The 15,220-nt window shown below is 41.1% G+C and overlaps 1 protein-coding gene across 6 annotated transcripts in view; it reads right to left on the reverse strand.

Annotated features, from left to right (window-relative positions):
• Window positions 1–15,220, reverse strand: part of NCKAP5 (NCK associated protein 5) — a 996,333-nt gene that overhangs the window by 306,213 nt on the left and 674,900 nt on the right. The window lies entirely within an intron of this gene.

Here is a 15,220-nt window from a genome sequence, read left to right on the forward strand (position 1 = left end):
TAACCAGTTTCTTCATGCAAAATCTCTGTGTTTAAAGAATAATAAACTGGCCAAGCTGTGGTTCCCATGACAAATGGCTCTCCTGGAAAAGCTCTTCCAAATTAATCCAAATAAATAGTCTTCTAGATTTCACCAGTAGCCATCTTAGTGTTAGGCAACCAAGTACATCTTCTGTTGCCACAATCATAGGGAGGGGAAAGTAGAAAACTGAGCATCCACTGAGCTGGATGCTGGTTCCAGGTCTGCCACTCGTAGGTGGTATGACTTTGGTAAAGCTACTGGGACATCTGTGACATCATTTCCTCATAGGCAAAATGAGGTGGTTGGATGCTGGAGGTAATATTTAGCTCTGAGAGTCAGTGACTTCAAATTACCTGTCTTGCCTTCCATTCCTCCTCCTGAGTACCTAAGACTTGCTGACCATCCTGATCACCCCACATGGTGACTGACCCGCCTGTGTCACACTACAGCTCTTTCCTTAGAAACCAGACAGAAGCTGGCCACACGGTGCACATCAACATGACAATAGTCGGGAAACATGGCCTGTGGTCTTGGCTACACGAATAAATGTGAGATTATCCAACCTCTCTGAAGCAGTCCTCGTCTCTAAGATCCTGGATGATCACTTTATAGACTTCTGCCCACAACAACCCTGAAGCATTCTGGCAATAACTCCCACTAAGCTGTAAGGATGCTGCCCGGTTCTCCGTGTCTCTTTCAACCCAGCAAACTTAGCAGTCCTGTGTGTCAAAGATTATGCCAGACACTGATGGGAGAGTCAGAAGCAATTATGGTTTGGGCCACTCTAGAAACTCAGCTCTACACGTAAGGCTTTGAACTTGTGGGGCTGAGAAGGGTTCACTGTGAGAATCAGCCCTGCGGCCTCGCTGCCCACATCCTCTCTGCCAAGCTTCCACTGAATTTCCAGGGCCTGTCATTATGTCAAGAAAAAAGTCTCAGTTTCGTAACTCTCTAACACGTGCTAATTGTTCAACTTGTAATAAAGGAGAATAGGCCTCAAGCTCAGTTAGCAGGCACCACTAACTAGGGCGAATTTAGAGTCCTGTCTTTTTTTTCATTTAGGCCATAATGTCCTCCTACTAATGCAGATGAAATGATTTTCTATTTCTAGGAAGGTTTTTCCGGCAGCAGGGTTTTCCTCCACACTCTGCTTCTTCAGACACCTCTGCTATTTCTCACCCACCCAGTCCAGTCTAGGGTGTCTGAACAGGGCCCACCCCATGCCCTAGTCACTTTTCTGAGTGACCCACTGACCTTGCTGCCCCATGCCTACTTCCTCCCCAGCAACGAGCTTCCTACCAACCCATGCTTCAAACATTTCTGGGAACTCCTCAGAGCCCCGAGAGGTTAAGTAATTCCCCAAACATCAGGCCGCTTGTGAGTGGCTGCTCAGTGATGATCTGAATCTAGGCTGTTGGCCTCTGAAGGCTTTAAACTTATCCAACATTCTCTGCTTCCTCTCACCAGAATACCCATAGTCCTCTGCTTTCTTGCATCACAGTGCCCATAACCCTCCGCTGTCTCTCATCAGAGAACCCACAGACCAAAGGATACTCCCATTTATCTGAATTTTACTCCTTCAAAGACCAACTCGACTCCCATCTTCTCCAGAAGCTTTGCATGTCTCCTATGCAGAATGCATAGGCTGGCCACTCTACAGTAGAGGCTGGTGTTGGGTTAGTGAAAATGAGATCACAGCCATGAGACCACAGCCACAGGAAGCTTTCACATAGTGAGCAAGAAAAATCAGCCAAGCCTTGCAGTACAATGATTTTTTTTTCTTTTTCTTTTTTTTTTTTTTTGAGACAGGGTCTCTGTCGCCCAGACTGTAGTACAGTGGGGCCATCATGGCTCACTCCAGCCTGGACCTCCCAGGCTCAGGTGATACTCCCACCTCAGCCTCCCAGGTAGCTGGGACTACAGGCATGCACCACCATACCCAGCTAATTTTTTATATTTTTTTTGTAGAGACGGGGTTTCACCATGTTGCCCAGGCTGGTCTGGAACTCCTGGACTCAACTAATCTGCCCGCCTCAGCCTCCCAAATTGCTGGGATTACAGGTGTGAGCCACTGCACCCAGCCCGCAATGATTCTTAACCTAGGCTGCATATTAGAATAGGCCTGCGGAAATTTAAAAAATCCTCATGCCCAGGCCACACCCCAGACCCATTAAATCCTTAGGGTAGAACCAGCACATTAGTGTTTTTTTGTTTTGTTTTGTTTTTAACTCTCCGGATGATTCCAAGGCACAGCCAAATTTAAGAGTCACTGGTGTAGAAAGTAATTAATGCCATGCTTGCAAGATATGGGACTTGGAATCAAAAGATCAAGTCCACTCCCAGCCTGACTCACTGTATGACCTGAAAAAGTCAACTGCCTGTGTCAAACAGGTTCTTCACCAGAGAGATGAACTTGCACCTTCTGCCCTTTCTATTTCAAAAGGTTAATGTGAGGTTCAAATGAGATGATGCTGCAAGAGTACCCTGTAAACTGTAAAACACTTTATTATTACTGTGTCAATTTTCACTACCAGTCCCCCAGTGGTGATGTTCAAAAGCTCAGAAGAAAAAAAAGGTAACAAAAATGCACAGAAAAGAAAAATACAATAACAGTAGGGTTAGAATAATTAAATACAGTGACCCAAGAGAAATATAGCCTATTTTATATCTTAAGGGTATGTTTATAAATTATTTTTATAAGTACAATAAAAAAGGTTGTAGCAGGAAAGTGTATTCAGATGATCACTTATAGCAGAAGCTTATTAATTCAGAACAAGGGATAGGCTTGGCCTTAATGGGGAGAAATGAGTTTCCTGTGCTAATTTATTAATTTAATGTGGAACAAAATTTATTAGGGGCTGAGGTGGGAAACCTACCAAATAAAACACAGAAAAAAGCACCTGTACATTTTGTAATAAGAAGGTTGTTAGTGGGAACTTGAGAGCTGTTTGTTACAAAACAATGGAATCATCATGAATGAGATTCTTGGCTCTTCGTTTAAACAAATGAAGTGAAAATATAAGCCATCATAAACCCCAATTCAACAGGCTTGTTCCCAAAGCCCCTTTGAAACTGGTTTGACACTTGGTGCATCCCACAGAAGGCATGCAGCAAATAGCCCTGAGACAGCAGGCCAGGCCCTCAACATTTACTTAAGACATACCAGCCTCAGGTCTGGATCCTGAGAACATGAGGGAAGGAGGACAGAGAGGATCCACAGTTTCTCTCTCCTTTTGCATGCATGTGGCATGTGACAAGCCATAAAATGAGGGTTATAATTTGTAATTTGCATTTACTTGCTTTTTTCCTCACTTCTGTATCCCTATGCTAATTCCTAACAGCTCTTTCCCCCGGTTCACCCAGGGAACCGTTAGGAATTAGTCTATTGAATAAGTCTAAGGTTTCACCCAGACTTATTCAATCACTGTAGAGGATTACAAGCTCCTAAATCACTTTAGGGAAATTATTTTGCTGTCTCCTTCCCCTTCGAATACTATGTCCTAAATTCCCATTTTCTGAGATGTGTTGATACAGCAAACCCTCAGATTAACTGGTTCAAACTAATATGTGAATGATGCTCTCTGAAGTATTTGTCATCTTAATTTCTTTTGCTTTGGAATGATGCTTTATGGAGGAGATTTCAGAAAAACATATCTACGTGAAAAATACTGGTAGCTGGAGTATGGAAACAACAGATTGTGCAGTGGAAGAAGACAGCACCAAAACGGCGTCTCCTGCCTAGGAATCTGACCCTGGGTTTGGCACTCCTGAGGTGTCTACATTTCTCACAGCTTCATGATTTTCTCCAATGCTAAACCTTTAGGCTTACAAAAGGCATCTGTGGCACTGGCCATAGAAGTACAGTAAGGTGAGGCAGGAAGAATTTGGCTATGTGAAGGGAAAGAACAGTTAAGTAGATGGGGGATTAGCTGTATAATAATGATAATATCTACTGTTTATTGAATACTTAAAATGTGCTATGCACGCTATCATACATTATCTCTGATTGTTAAATGAAATTATGTCTAAGGAACCACTGGGAAAACAGACATCTTTCCCTTTAGCCTCACTATACCCACTACATAGAAGAGGAAAGTGCAATTCCAGCTAATTAGGTTGCCCAAAAATGACAAAACCAACTGAGGGAGAAAGCTAGGATTCATTTCCAGGTCTGCCTCTCCCTGAAACTTTTTCTCATTTAAATTCCTCTTCACAAATTCCCCAACCAGCACCTCTTATACATGTGGTCTTTAAGATGTGAGGGACTGCTGGGACTTCATAGCAGTCTTTTAAAAAAATATAATTTCAACTTTTATTTTAGATCCAGGGGATACATGTGCAGATTTATTACCTAGATATACTGTGTGATGCTCAGGTTAGGGGTATGACTGATCCCATCACCTAGGTAGCAAGCATAGTACACTATAGCTTTTCAACCCTTGCCCCCTCCCTCCCTTTCCCCTATGGGAGTCCCCAGTATCTTTTGTTGCTACATCTATGTCCATGATTAGCCATTGTTTAGCTCCTTCTTATAAGTGACAACATGTGGTATTTTGTTTTCTGCTCCTGTGTTACAGGATAATGTAGGACAATGGCTTCCAACTGCATCCATGTTGCTGCAAGGAACATGATTTCTTTCTTTTTTATGGCTGGGTAGTATTCTGTGGTGTATATATACAACATTTTCTTTATCCAGACCACCATTGATAGGGACCTAGGTTGACTCCATGTCCTTGCATGAGATGTCTTTCCAATTGTTTGTGTCATCTCTGATTTCTTTTGGCAGTGTTTTGTAGTTTTCTTTGTGGAGATCTTCTACCTCCTTGGTTAGGTGTATTCCTAGGTATTTTATGGCCATTGTAAATGGAATTGCGTTCTTGATTTGGCTCTCAGCTTGACTGTTACTGATGTATAGAAATGCTACTGATTTTTGTACATTGATTTCATATCCTGAAATTTTACTGAAGTCATTTATGAGTTCCAGGAGTCTTTTGGCAGAGTGCTTAGTGTTTCCTAGGTACAGAAGCATATAATCGGTGAAGAGAGATAGTTTGATGACTTCTTTTCCTGTTTGGATACCTTTTATTTCTTTATCTTGCCTAATTGCTCTGGCAAGGACTTCCAGAACTATGTTGAATAGAAGTAGTGAGAGAGGGCATCTGTTTCTTGTTCCAGTTCTCAAAGGGATGCTTCCAGTTTTTGCCCTTTCAGTGAGATGTTGGCTATGGGTCTGTCATAGATGGCTCTTATTATGTTGAGGTATGTTCCTTCAATGCCTAGTTTATTCGGGGTTTTTGTTTTAATCATGAGGGATATTATTGAAAGCTTTTCCTGCATCTATTGAGATACTCATTTAAAAAATGGTCTACAATTTCCCTTTCATCAGATTATTTCTTCCCTATGTTAATCTAGCTATTGCATGGAGAAAAGAAGAAATACTGAGTATTGTTTGCCTCTGTGTTTGAATGGATGGCTGACAGACTGACATGGGAGTCGGGAGGAGGGGGGCAACTTCAATAGACTTCTCTACTATCTCCACCCTTTCAGGGCCTAGGAGCTGACAAAGTCCTGTGCAGGGGGCACCTCTGGATAGTTTCACAGCTGGCACATGCCTAAAGTGATTTAGGATTAGATAGCCCTTCCCCTCCCAGGCCACAGCAAATAATTATTAGTGGAAGAAGAAACACCCTTTGAACTTCCATTGAGCATCCACATTCTCCCATGACCTGTAAGTCAAACTTCCTTAAGAATATTCTATGGAAAACTAAGCATGGTGGCTCACACCTGGAATCCCAGTGACGTTGGAGGCTGAGGCAGCAGGACTGCTTCAGCCCAAGAGTTCGAGACCAGCCAGAGAAACATAGTGAGACCCTCTCTCTCTCTAACAAAAGAATCTTCTCCCTGTGCCCTTCCTCATAGAGTTGAGCTGTCCAGAAAAGATCTTCAAGATCATGGAGTTGACTGATACTCACAATCATAGCAATGGTATTTGCATCACCTGGGGAAAATGTTTAACCATACTAAGGCCCAGTCTCAGCTGCCGGAGACTCTATGGAATTGTTCTGGGTTGAGGCCCAGGTGGGTTGTGAACCCCAATCCATCACAGCCCAATCCCTTGTCTTACAACCAAATGCTGTAAAGGGGAAGATGGCCACCTTTCTAGACCCAGAAACTGCTCCAGAGGGCCCAAGAACAAGCTTCTATGCCACAAAGGTTGTGGTTCTGCCTCCTCAGATATGCCTGTCAGGCCAATTAACACCTGAATCTTGCAATGGCTTAAATGCCAACAGCAGACCCCTGGCCAGACCATTTTCCTTTCACCCCACACCTGGCAATTTCTCTTCATTGCCATGCTGTGCTCTCCGTGCAGACAAAATCAATAAGGACAATATAGCTAAAAGGTTACCGTATAGCAGAGATCTCAGTAATGAAAGTGTATGTTTTTTTCCAGCAGGCCTGTTCCACTTCTTTCTTAACTATTTCCTCATTCCAAAACTATATTTCCTGTCACAGCCTGTTTTCTCTCCATTTCACAAAGCATTAATAAGCCAAGTTCTAAAAAAACAAAAGACAGTTTTTTAGCTACAAGTGAATAAAAGTAAGGTCAAAGTTCAAGGACTGATATCATCGTGATTTTGCTCTGTTCAAATTCATTTGTTTCTTAGACCAGGAAATAACTGATATGCCTGGTTAATGATCTAGAATGCCCCAAGTATTTGCTCAAGCTGCACACTTACTAAAGGGCAACATCTTTTGGATGGTAGCCACAGAACCTCCTGACCTGAAACAATATTGGGTATTCAAAATAAAGGCTGGCTCTCTGCTGAGATGAGCTGGGGAAACAGCGGGTACATACATTGGCAATAACCAGCTCACCTGTAGTAAGAGAAGGTGCTTTTCCAGGGCACCATTTTATTCACAGGTTATATTTGTTTTAACAGAGAGACCATATTCTGCTTTTACTTGGTTAAGAACTCGGTTCAGGGTCAAAACGTCTAATAGGAAAAGCATTCGTGTCTGAGCACAGAATTTCGGTAGAAATTGAGAACAAGAAAGTAGAGTCAGAACCCATTAAACCAGGGATTTTAAATTCTGGAGAAGAATGTACATATCTATTTCAACTCTTAGTGATGTTATTTAAAACTCTTCTATTCCTTTCAAAGTATTTAACATGACTTTGGATGTATGAGACAAATACTTTTTAGTTAGTGTGCCAGCCAGCAGGTGCTCTCAAATGAAACTGTTTTGAAAACTTCTGGATATCTGGGAAATATTTCTGTAGGATGTAGAATAAAAAAATTCACCTTATAGAATAATTTCAAAGAGAAAAGGAAGATTCATCTTGTTCGAAAGACATTATTTTTGACTGACCTGAATCTAAGCACACACTTTGGTTATGAGAAATTCCGCCTTCTGTATCTGAACTTGTTATATGAACAGTGGATGTCACTTAAAACAAAAGAGGAAGAAAGAAATCTGCTTCCTCAAGGAAGAGTTTCAGCCCTTTAAATCTTAACACACAATAAAAATACTCCCATTACCACCATCACCCACTTCAGCAGCTATTCGAAGTTCATAACAATTCATAGAAAAGACCAATTGCTTAAAGCAGAATCAAAAACCCTTGAGACTTCTCAAAATTATAGGCCACAGACATAAATAAAAGCTCTCAATAAAAATACTTCATAACCCTATTGTGTATTAAAATGTTATAAATAACTGTGCAAAGACTTAGCCACTCTATCAACAAACAGAATTTTAGATTTCTTTTCCCAGCCGGTGTGCACTCAGTCACTCAATGTACTCACTGCCGATCTACATATTTACAGTTGTTTACCACATTTTGTTAAGGCTTAAAAAAAAAAAATAAGGAAAGAGAAAGGAAGCACTTTCTAAAGAACTGTAAATTACAATTGAGCTCTCTTAAGAGTTCACTTATCTTCGCTGATTAACTTCCAGGGTACTTACTGAAACAGGTGTTGTGTGTGTAAAAATCAGTATAGATGAATATAGCATGTGCTGGAGTGAGACTTTGGGCTGTGAACTTCACTTCAACTCTATTTTAACCTTTTCAAAATGAGGGAAAAGGTTATGGTGAAATGAATAGGTGTTGATGTACCTCACTGGTTCCTAGCACAGATCTACGGACAAGAGGAATCAAAATGATCTGTCAAACCTGGAAACAACAAAACCAAGCAGAGTACCAGCCCGCATCACTTGAACTCAGTAGATTTAAGGAGATGCCCATATAGCAGATTCTGTTGCAAGTCCCTCAGGTGATTCTGATACTCAGTCAGGGCTGAGATGAACTAGTCAGGAACTTTCCAGTTCTTGAAAACCACAAACACTTCAATTTTGCCTTGTGTGTACATATGTTCATGAAAATAAAATCTATTATGTTAGAAATTTGGCAAATATACATTTTATACTAAAGATATTGCTATTTAAAGGAGATTTCTTTTAAAAAAGATATCTTTTATAATTGATAGTTTAATAATATAATTTTTCAACCCTAACTTTTCTCTCCAGTGTATTTAAATTTTGGAGTTTGCTTAAAGTATACTTAAATCATTACAAGGAAAGAAGGAAGTTGTATGGCAGACAAACCTGACAGCAATAACTTAAGCATACCCTGAGAATGACCCTAGGGTGTAAGAGGAATGTGTGTTTGGAGTTCCAAGCTTATGAATCCAGGAGTGGACAATCCAGGGATTCATTCCTTATCAATGAGGAACATCAGAACCCAGGACCCATCCTATGGAACACAGGCTGGACAGGTGATCGAGGCCCTCTGTTTTGGGTTAGATGAAAGTTGCCAGGTGGAGGTTGCTAGGCGGAGGGCGCTAAGTGAAAATGCTATATAAACTGCATGCTTTTTGCAAGCAGTTGTGGTTCTCCTGTCCAGCCTGCAGCCACTAGACCACCCTGTATGTAAGTTCCCTCAATAAACCCTGTGTGTCCTCCACTGGCTCTGGGTGTCTTCTTTGGCTTCTCGAACATGGTGCTATCCCTACTGAAGTTAATAGGGGTCTGGCACAACAAAGGTAAAGTTCAAAGTCAAAAATTTCCTGCCACCTCTGTTAAGAATTATAGTCTGTGGAATAATATCTCTGCCAGGCAAGTCTTGGGCTTCAGTCAGGAAGGTCTCAGGCCATGTCATGTGCTTTCCACATACCATAAAAGGAACTGGATATATATTTCATGATTGATAAACTTAGGGATAACTGGAAAAGGGTCTCTTTCCCCATGCTTAATTACATCTAAGAGTATGTTTAAAGAATTATTTAAGGAAAAAGTAATTATGATGTTCAGTTAGATCACTTTAAATGGAAATAACTTGGAAACATACTACATTGCTCTAGATGCAGACTAAGGGATCAATGACTGAAAAAAAAGACCATCTTTGGAAAGAATAGAGCTGGGCCCAGAAAACACAACAGCTCAGGGCTCTTTAAGAAGGTGGGATAAAGAAGTAGAGAGAACCAAAAACTTGGACATCACTGAAATTTTGCTGATCACTATACTTAACCTCTCTATGCTCTCCACTGGGGCAATGACTCACCAAGCACTCCATTTTTATGGCAGTCTACCCAGCTAATTAAAAGGGTGCAAAGGATGTTGAGTGACCTAACATTGGTAATGTGTAACTTTGGGCCAGCTATTTAATTTCTCTGTGCCTCAGTTTCCTCTTCTGTAAAATAGGTGAAATTACGGTAACTCTTTCAAAGCGTTTTATGAAAATTCAGTGAGTTCATACCTGTAGAATGATCAGCAGCATAGTGACTGGTACACTGCAGGTGCTCAGTAAGTGTTAGATAGTATTAATTAGGTCAGATAAGTGGTCTATGCTATACCTCATGTAGTCCAGGCCTTATAGCATTGGGAAGAGTAGTGCCAAAATCCCAGCATTCTAAGAGCAAGAGGAAACACCCTTGAAGTTATTGTTCTGTTCTAAGGGTTTCGCTTGGTTTAGCACATGTTTCAATCATTCTCCATACGTAATCCCAGCACTTTGGGAGGCTGAGGTGGGCAGATCACGAGGTCAGGAGATCGAGACCATCATGGCCAACATGGTAAAACCTGTCTCTACTTAAATATAAAAAATTAACCGAGCGTGGTGGCACACGACTGTAGGCCCAGCTACTTGGGAGGCTGAGGCAGGGGAATTGTTTGAACCCAGGAGGCGGAGGTTGCAGTGAGCCAAGATGGTGCCACTGCACTACAGTGTGGCTACAGAGCAAGACTTTGCCTCAAAAAAAAAAAAAAAAAAAAAAAGCCATCACTTACAGACTAAGAGATTTCCCATAAAACTTGAAATTGTATCTTCTTGAAACATGTGGCTATCTTTCTGCACTGGTGTGTTTCTGGGTTGTCTGAATCTGCTGCCACTGAGCTGTGGCTGCTTCCCTTAGGGCAGACAGAGGCTCTCCAGCCTGCCATAGGCCCCACCAGTCCCTCCTGTTTCTCTGGCATTAAATCAGGTGTGGGTTGCTATGGCATGGCTTTCAAAAGCAAGGCTTTTGCCTAGTAATAAAAAACAAATGACAAAAGTGCTCTGTATTTATTTCTTTATCAAAAGTGAAAAAAAGGAATGTAATCCCCTAGAGGGTACTTGATTTTTCTCATATCTGGCCTACTTTAGCTATTTACATTAATTGGTGACTCTAAATTCCCTTCTTTTAAAATATGAAAAACAAAGAACCCAGAGACTTTAAGTGACCATCTGAGGCCATAAGTCTTGGTAGTCGCAGAAGCTGTATCCATAGTTGGGTCCTTTTCCCCCCAGTTACCATTTCCACTTGTCCATTCACCTTCTTTCTAAATGAGTTAGCTAATGTGATTCAATTCATATTCCATACAGAAAAGTAGGAACAAGAGGAAGCATGGCGGCTACAATGAAGAAGTGCAGAAGGTAGCTATGGACATACGAGCCCTGTAAAGGGGGTAACCGTTTGTTAGTTCTGTGATTATTTGCATCTTACTCAGGCTGTCCGTGTTTAAATATTTTGGCAGATGAATGTGATGGAATGATGCCCCTCTCCAATGGGTTGCTCTATTTTCTTTATGCTTAATTGCCCCCTTTCATGTCTAATTGTAATTTTTTTCTAACATAAGTTCCCTAATTTACTTAATTAAATGAAATGGTGGCGTGAGGGACACAAATATGAAACATAACACATATGAAATCCTAAAACACCTAGAGAGAATGAGCTGGAAAGACAAAGCAGTGGGGACCCGGGAGGTGCTTTTCCTTCCTTGAGCTCCCTAAAGTTAATCTTTTCAGGTCTTCCCTTCTCCCTAATGAAATGAGTCTATCCTAGGGGCATATGTCACCTTCCCTGCACATATGACAATATTTCTGTGACTCATATGCTTGTCACTTCCTCAGGGGAAATGAGAATCAAACATTTTATAGCTTGTTAATATATCTCAGTTTACTTTATTATTGGATTTTTAAAATATTGAGACAGTGACTTTGTGACCTGAGATTTTAGACTGTGCCTACTTTCCACCACACCATCAAAATATTCCACAGATAACTGCTCAGTTTAACTTCATATGGAAAATCTGTGATTAATTTATAGTTCTACCACTTGGCATTTGCGAGTTCATCCTCAAAAGATACCCACATCCCAGTCCCTGAAGATTTGAGACCTCTACGAGCTTTGCCATAAAATGAGCCTGAAAATATCTCCTTTAGTGGCTATTGGAAGAAAGAAATAAGATCCACGTTGTGTAAGTGCTTTGCAAACTGTAAAGCACCAAGCATTGAGATCCATGTTCCATAAGTGCTTTGCAAACTGTAAAGCACCAAGCATATGTGCCCTGACAATGAGACATGGTCCCAGAACACTGGGAACACAAGATGCTCTGAGAAAGGCAGGCCGTGGAACTCATGAGGAAGCTCATGACTCTCATGTCCATTTCAAGAGACAAAAGAGACTAAAAGAGAAGTGGATTATTAAAAATAAGCCTGAGTTAGGAAGCAGAGTCTCCAAGGAGAACAGTGGGTTTCATGACACATTCCTCTGTGCCCTCAGAATGTGTGCAAGCTTCTATTTTGGCTTCTATTACGTTGTTGAATATATATGATTATCTACCTGCCTTCCCCACTCCTGAGCATCCTATAAACTGAGCATTTCAGGAAAAGACCTGTGTCAGGCATCTTTGCATCTCTGGTACTTAGACCAATATCTTCTGGGTACTTCCAGCCTGTTAAGTTAACATGTGCTGCTTAGTGTGACAGAATAATACCTATCCTCAAAACATGTCCACAACCCAGTCCCTGAAATCTGAGAGCACGTTACCTTATTTTGCAAAAGGGACTTTTGCAGATTTGATCAGCTTCAGGATCTCAAGATGAGGAAATTATCCTGAATTATCCAGTTGGGCTCCATATCATCACAGGGTCCTTATAAGAGGGACCCTAGAGAGGACAATGAGATGTGATGATGAAATAAGAGGTTGGAGAGATAGACTGGAAAGATAGAGGCAAGGGCCACAAGCTAAGGAATGCTAGATTCTGGAAAAAGCAAAGAAGCAATTTTCCCTGGAGGCCCCCAAAAAGTTATTTTGGACTTTTGACTTTCAGAATTATAAGAGAATGAATTGTGTTAAGCCACCAAGTTTGTTACAGCAGCAACAGAAAACTAATACACTTAGATAAGAAAGTACATGAAAAACTGGCATTTGAATGAATGACTGAGCAAATGAATAGAGGAATTAATGGAAAGAGCTCTAGATAGAAAGCGGAAAGGCCCAGGTTCAGATCTCAGCATAGATAATAAGCAGACCTATCATTTAACTTGGGGCCTATAGTGTAATCTCTCTGGAAGTCCTCAGCATAAGAGCTAATGCTGTGGAATCAGACTGACCAGGGTTCAAAACCCTTCTAGGCTACTTCTTGATTGTACATCCTCAGGCAAGCACTTGCCTCTCTGAGCCTATGTCCACATCTGTAAGATAGGGATAGTGACAGCACCTCCTGCACAAAATTGTTGTGGAGACTGAATGAGCTACAGTCCAGTCACATTTGATGGGGCTCTGAACTAGGTAAATTTGAAACTGTGGTCACATGAAAATGTTATTAATGTCACTTCATGCACAAAACTTGAAATCATGCAAATTCCCCAATTAAAAAAAGGTCAGGAATGGCAAAGCTGGTAAATTGTAAACCTCTGATTACCACATAGTGGGACCGTCTCAGTTGCTGAACAGAAAACACCCATTGTCCTTTGAGAGAATCCATGTTGAATTATGCAAGCTATAAATTACACAAGCAACAAATTATGAAAGGTCTTTGGGAACACACCCCCTGAACAAAATATGACTATCTTTAATGCATGCAAAGCAATTAGCAGGGGCCTGGAACACAGAAAGCTATTACTCTGCTATTATTATATTAGCTCAATGATAAAAGACTCAGAACAAACACTGCCACCGCAGTGGAAAATGAAAGTAACTCCAGCTTTCCCAGGGGCCTAAGCTTTACATGGGCCTCTGGCTCCTTTCAGAGAAATCTTGCAAGTTGGAAAATCTGAGACAGGTGTGCTAATGACACCCCATATTATGAAGCAATACATTTCCCAGCTCTTGCCTGAAACGCAGAATTTGGCCGCAGGGAGGTGTTAACTATGTGCTCCACTAGTATCACCACGCATACATCTTGCATAAACTATTTTGCCGCTATTAGCCTTATTTAGAAAAATAGAATTTGTGAGATGAAGGGGATCTCCCTGGGACTTGGCGCCACCCAGCATCACCTGCCCTTCTCTCTTTTCTCGTTTCTTGAATGCCCAGGGCACAAGGCTGTCCCTAGTGCATATGAGAAGTTCAGTAAGTGTTTGTTAAATGCACAGTGACCTTTACAGTTCATGTAACCCACCTCCCTTTCCCATTTTATAGATAAGGAGCCTGAGGCCAATTAAAGGAATGACTGAAACTTCCCTATCATGTGACATTAATTCAAGTTAATGACTGTCTTCTCCCTACAGGGAAGAGTTCATTTCCCAAAACGAATAGACTGGGTTATGGAGAGGTAATAGTTTTAAAACACGTTTCTTAAAGCATATCTGTTTTTCTAAGCAGCTTCCCATTTCGCAAAATGAATGTTGCTGATGATGTTAAGTGTCTACACCACAGATTTGGCTAATAATTGTTTAAGAGCTCAGAAGAGAATAAGCAAAAGAAAATATGAATCTGAATGAAAGAGATCCACCATGAAGAAATCAGATGTAGCCCAAGAATGATGCCTGATTATTTAGCTTTAATGAAGCCAGGTGTTACATGTGATGGGGGAACAAATAATTTACTTCACAGATTCATATGATGCTTTTAGGCTGCATCGAACCATTCAATGCAGAATTGAGTCGCATTTTTTACTTACACCTCAACTTTGTACCAAAGCAGTTATAATATCTACGAAGAATTCAGAGCTAGGAGGACTAAAATTTTTTTCCCTTTCTTTAGGTGGCCACATATCAGGAAACGCTGAGCATGCATTCCCTTTGTCAAGACCGCCCTCTCAAGAAGAATCTAAGCCCTTTCCCTAGAAATTGATCTCAGTGATTTTTCCACTGTCTCTATGAAGCTAACTTTAATTTCTTCTGAGGTAGCTTAAGTCAACTCTTTGCATTATATTCACTGCACATGGGAAAGAATTCTTACTACCTTCTTGAAGTAGCCCTGTGTAGATTTCAAGGGTCAACAATTTAGGATACAGCCTCTTAAGGTTAACTATGGCCAGATTTCTTAACTTACTTTGATACTTTTACTTGTATTAACATATTCCTCCCAATCCCTTTTCACAACCAGTTGGGTTGCAGAGCCCACAAATTCAGGTAAGCTAATGCCACATTATGCTAATCAGCTGGGTTCCTATGCTTGCTTTCTCAAACCCACTGGCTTTTTAGCCAGCAAAAACCTAGGGCTGCCCAGTGATGACCTCACATTTCCACCAATGTCCTTGCTTTTTAAAGCTTTTCATACATAGTTGTGCAGTGGATGCTGGGTCTCTATTTGTGATTTGAAGTGATTTTCAGTAGAAGTCCTAAATTTATCTATATACAGTGTCTGTGCTGTTTCTATTGTATTTCCCTTTTCCACCATACCACAGCCTTCTCATCTGTATAGGCAATCTGGACCATACTCAGATTAGATGTCCTGCTTCCTGGCCTGGCAGCTTTGCTGGTGTTAAAGG

The sequence above is a fragment of the Pan troglodytes genome, chromosome 13, assembly GCF_028858775.2.
Source record: "Pan troglodytes isolate AG18354 chromosome 13, NHGRI_mPanTro3-v2.0_pri, whole genome shotgun sequence".
NCBI classification, from domain to species: Eukaryota; Metazoa; Chordata; class Mammalia; order Primates; family Hominidae; genus Pan; species Pan troglodytes.